The sequence below is a fragment of the Nannospalax galili genome, unplaced genomic scaffold, assembly GCF_000622305.1.
Source record: "Nannospalax galili isolate Female #2095 unplaced genomic scaffold, S.galili_v1.0 scaffold293, whole genome shotgun sequence".
Taxonomy (NCBI): domain Eukaryota; kingdom Metazoa; phylum Chordata; class Mammalia; order Rodentia; family Spalacidae; genus Nannospalax; species Nannospalax galili.
Window position 1 is genome coordinate 1,449,842 of NW_008337147.1, and position 5,706 is coordinate 1,455,547.

General features: G+C 37.7%; 1 pseudogene; it reads right to left on the bottom strand.

The window, feature by feature from the left end:
* Nucleotides 1–3,289: 3,289 nt before the first annotated feature.
* On the bottom strand, nt 3,290–5,455 carry LOC103733439 (annotated as a pseudogene).
* Between the last annotated feature and the right edge of the window lie 251 nt (nt 5,456–5,706).

A 5,706-nucleotide genomic window follows, 5' to 3' on the forward strand; every position in this document is an offset into this window, starting at 1 on the left:
TTATTATTCATAAATTTGGTTCAACTTATCTGTCAGGGGGGTATCTTTCAAAAAATGGTTCATTCAACCATCATGAGATGATGATGATGATGATAGCAGCCACCATTTTGAAGGTTCCCTGTCTGTTTCAGATCACTGTGGTAAGCATTTTAAACACAGTATTTTATTGATCATGAATATGACCTGAGGAAAGGATTCAAGTTCCTAGTAGGGTTTTGTTGTTGCTGCTGCTGTTGTTGTGGGGTGTCTGTCTGTCTGTCTGTCTGTTTGTTTGAAATGATCCCAAGAAACACTGGTAAAGAAAGAGAGGATTAAGACAGGGAAATAAAGGAAACAATAAATCATGTTTCAAGCAAGTTTAAAAAAAAATTAAAAAATAAACTTTAAAAAAAAAGTAGGCCAGATTAAGAAGTTTACTCTGTGCTGAAAACTAAAAGTTTACTATGCTCTTTGTCCTAATAAAGAAAACATTGTGGTCAATAAATTACCAGATAGGCACTGGTAAACCTGAGTAAAAGTTTAAGCACCCTGCCTTTTATCTGCTGTTGCCAGGTAAAAGCTATATGTCCTGTTTCTTGTCTACTTGGGGCCTAAATATTTGTATGTAACTGCCAAACCCCATGTGACTGCAAGTTTCTTGTAATGCATAAAAAACCTTCTGAATTTTTAAATAAATGTCTTGTTGTAAAGAAAAAAAAATATTGTATTTATTATTTTTATTTTATGTATATGTGTGTATTGCCCACATGGATGTAAGTGCACCCATGTTTGCAAAGTCTGTGGAGATCAGAAGAAGGCATCAGATTCCCCTGGAACTGGAGTTACAGATGGTTGTTAACCACCATGTGGGTGCTGGAAATTGAACCCTGGTCCTCTGTAAGAGCAGCCAGTGCTCGTAACCACTGAGCCATCTCTCCAGCTCTGATTTCTCCATCTTGTATAACTCAAATGTGTGTTGACTTAGGCAATTGGATTTTGCCATCATGTTGTGGAGAGTAACCAAGTGCGATGGCAATACAGTGTAATTTTTGGAGGTCTATGGGAGCCCACTGACCAAGAACTCAAAAATAGGTAGCCTATCCCTAGTGCTAGGCTTTTTTAAATTTGGTATCCTATGGTGTTTGGGGGAGACATTGGCCCCTCTTTATAGGATAACACAATTTAAACTCTATGTATGCCTTTATTTTGTGAAGCTTCTATAGTAGGAGGTTTCCATACAGCTTTTTCAAAGATATTTAGTGATAGTTATTCTTACCCATACTTCCTGCTTTGCTCCACTCTCCCATCCCCTACTCCACTTAACTCTTCTTGCTTCATTATTCCTCACTCCCCCAGTCACCACGTGTATTCTATCTCTCTTTATGGGAAAGCCAAACTCCCTGCCCTCTTACTAATTTACTGATGGATATGGGTTTTCCAAATGAAACAAACGTATCTAAAGATTCAAAGCTAGCATCTATGTAGGAGAGAAAGTATGTGACATTTGTCTTTCTGGGTATGGGTTTCCTCACTTAGAATGTTGATTTCCAGCTCCATCCATTTAACTGTGTATTTCAAAATGTAATTTTACTGACAGTTAAATAATATTTAATTGCTTATATGTACCACATTTTCATTATTTGTTCATCAGTTTGTTTTCTTAATGTTTGATACTTTTTAGCTCTTTATATAGTGTAAATATTAAATGTATAGGTGGTGAAGAACTTTTTTTTCATTCTGTTGGCTCTCTCTTCACTTAATTGATGGAGTTCTTTGTTGTACAGAAACGCTTTAGTTTCATGAGATCCTATTTATCAATTGTTGCTCTTAATTACTGTGCTACTTAGATCCTATTTAGAATGCTGTTTTCTGTACCTATAAGTTCAAGTTTATTGCCACTTTCTTTTCTATCAGCTTCAAGGCATCAGGTCTTATGTTGAGGTTCTTGATTCATTTGGAGTTGACTTTTATGCAGGGTGAGATACAATGACCTACTTTAATTCTTCTACATATAGCTATCAGTTTGACCAGCACCATTTGTTGAACATGTTGTCTTTTCTTAAATGTATATATTGGAAATTTGCCAATAATCGGCAACTACACCACTGCTGATCTGGATCCTCAGTCTTATTCTGTTGATCAATGTGTCTGTTATTATGCCAGTACCATGCTGTTTGTATTATTACAGCTCTTGAAATCAGAGATGTGATTCCTCTAACATGTTTTTATTGTTCAGGATTGTTTTGGCTGTTCCAAGGTTTTTTGGGTTTCCATATGAATTTTAAGATTATTTTTTTCAATTTTTGTGAAGAATTACATTGGAAATTTGATGGAGAGTACATTGAACCTGTAGGTTTCATTTGGTAGGTAGCTGTTTTCACAATATTAATCTTACCAATCCATGAGCATGGGAAGTCTCTCCATCTTTTGATGCCTTCTTCAATTTCTTTCTTCAGAATCATAGATTTTCAGTGTATAACTCTTTCACTTCGTTGGTTAGATTTAGCCTTTTGTAACAATTTTCTCTCATGAATTTCCAGGATTCCTCTTAGGAGAAATAATTAATCCAGATTGCATGATTTCCCTAGACTTTATCTCTTTTTTCTTCTATGATATGAATTGATGCATTGCTGGTTAAGTTATTAAAATCTCTACTGTAAGCACAAAATTTTATTATTGTAATCAATTTGGGAAGAGTGAGAGGAAATGAACATCATCAAGAATTTCTCTACAAAATGAAACAATGCTGCTCATTTCTTCTACTTTCCAAATTGAAGATCTACTGAAACAAAACCAAAATTAAACAGCCCTCAAATCTCACACAGTAATACAATATAATAAAAACCAATGTATTTCACAGTCTTTGCCATGCCAATTGTTCTGCAGTTGACTTTACAAAAAATAAACAGTGTAGCTCATTAAAATAACATTTTCCGGGGCCGGACAGATGGCTGAGCAGTTAAGAGCACTGACTGCTCTTGCAGAGGAGCCGGGTTTGTTTCCCAGCACCAACATGGTGGCTATGAACCGTCCTTAACTCCAGCTCTAGGGGAATCCGAAGCCCTCTTCTGACCTCTGTGGCATTGCATTACATGGGTGCATTCACATACATGTAGGCAATACACTCATGCACATAAACTAAAAATAATAAATTAAAAAATATATACATTTCCACTGAATTTGTTAATTTAAAAATAATAGCTTGAAAGATAAACTTGAAGACTTTCACAATCAATTGTCTGACTTGCTTTGATGTTGTGCATAGTTTTTGAAGGTCAGAAAGGCTATGTGCATATCTCACATTCAACACTTAACTTTCTTTCTTCTAAACACTATAAAATACCCACAGTTCCAAGTATGAAGGAATACAGACAATGTCCTTTGAGAATTCCACAGGGTAACACAGGTACTTGAGCTGTTTTTAGACTGAGAGGGCTTCTGTAAAAGGGACATAGTTCCATGTAAAAATATTTCCCATTTTGTTTCAATACTCTCACAGAAAAATCAACAGTGTGAGAAATTCCTTTGTGGAATATTCATTTGGAGATGTGGTGAGTGGGACAGCTGTTATATAATTAATCATGCAACAAATTGTCCCTCTACTTCAGTGCACCCTTTCAGTACTGGAATACAGTCTCTATGAGAACTTGAAAAGAGTGTCCTTTAGGATTGTCTTAGAAGTCACCACATTGTTTTTTTAACATATTTCTTACTTTCATCAATCATTGTCTGGTCAATCTCTACCATAGTGACCATTTGGTTTCAGATTAACTATTTAACACAATATATCATCATCTCTATCTCTCAGAATCAGAATAACATTACTAGTGCAATTTTTTGCCATTGCCTATGATGGCCCAATTAACATCCACCTGCCAAATTAACATCCATGCTATAATGACAATACTTCCAAACTGCTTTGATGTTTGGATAAGGTGAATCTTCCTCATACACCATTTCACCTATGTCATACTCAGTTAGGCCCCAACAGCAGTGGGCTGGTGTCTGGCCATGGTGCCTCCTCAAATTATAAGAAGTAATTCTGTCAATCATCCAGAATTGCCTTTTTTTTTTCTTTTGGAAGGAAGGTTTTATTTGAGTTTATGGTTCCAGGGGAATTACAGTCCATCATGGCAGGGAGGTATGGTGGCAGGGGGTAGCTGGATAAGGAACAGAAATCAGAGCACTCATTCCATCTTCAGGCAGGCACAGGAAGCAAGAGAACTCTCTAAGCCAGTCCCCAGTGGTGTGTCCTCCAGCATGACCACACCTTCTAAGACCTCCAAAACTACCAACTGGGGACAAAATGTCCAAATACTTGGAGCCTATGGGGGACATTCTTATTCAAACCACCACATTCTACTCCCTGGTCCCCATAGAAGAGCACTCACTCCATCTTCAGGCAGGCACAGGAAGCAAGAGAACTCTATAAGCCAGTCCCCAGTGGTGTGTCCTCCAGCATGACCACACCTTCTAAGACCTCCAAAACTACCAACTGGGGACAAAATGTCCAAATACTTGGAGCCTATGGGGGACATTCTTATTCAAACCACCACATTCTACTCCCTGGTCCCCATAGGCTCATGACCAAATAAAATGCAAAATGCATTTAGTCTATCCTTAAAAGTCCCCATAATCAGCTGTAAATCTGATAAAATATTACATGAATAATATTTTATAAAGTTATTTTGTATGGGGTCAATTTTGTTTTGCCTCGTAGTATGTCAGCAAAATAAATAAATAAAATTCTTCATATTTACAGCTTAGAAAAATGTTCCCATAGTCTCTGGATGTGATGATGCACTCAGGAGGCTGAGACAGGTGGATCTCTGTGAGTTCAAAGTCAGCTTGTCCTACCAGCTAGGGCTAGAAGGGGACCCTGTCTCAAAAAACAAAACAAAACAAAAGACTAAATAAATATAAGTCCCCATAGTTTTTACCAGTCTCAATACTATTCAAAAGTCCATAGTTCAAAATCTCTTCTTAGATTCAGGGAAATCTCTTAACTCTAAGCCCCTTTAAAGTCAAAAGACAAATCACATACTCCCAGCATACAGTGGAACCTAATAAACATTCCCATTCCAAAAGGGAAGAATAGAGGCACAGTGGAGAAATATTAGACCAAAACAAGACTGAAAACCATCAGGGCAAATACAAAATCCAATAGTTCCACATCCAACTTCTGGGATTTTACTTCCAAAGGGCTTAGATGGCTTAGCCATTCCAGTTTTGCTATGTGAATCATACATCTCTCTCTTGGGCTGGTAACACTTCCTGTATGCAGCTCTGCTTGGCAAATGTCTCACAGCATCACAAACATCTTCCTTGGGTCTCAACTGCCAACTAGGCTTCACCTTCATAACTTCATGCAATGGCCTATGAAGGCCTTCTTTATGCAGGTGTACCCATACTGCATGCTACCTGCTCTTGGTGGCTCTTTGAAACTCCGGAGGAAAAACTGATGACCCTCTTGCATCTTCCATGCTTCTAAGGTCAACACTAGGAGAATGACACTGTCAATTTGGCTGCATATTTGGGATAGACCCCAGCCTGCTTCCTCCACTTTTGAAGCTTTCCTCTTTAGTATTTTTCTTTCACAAGCTGGAGGTTTAGCTGGGTGTGATCTTGCCCTGGAGGCACTCTCTTCATTGTTTAAGTGAAAGTCTCTAGGCCTCTCTTTAATCATTTTAATTTCCTTATCAAAGGGATCCCCTCCTTTAGCATATG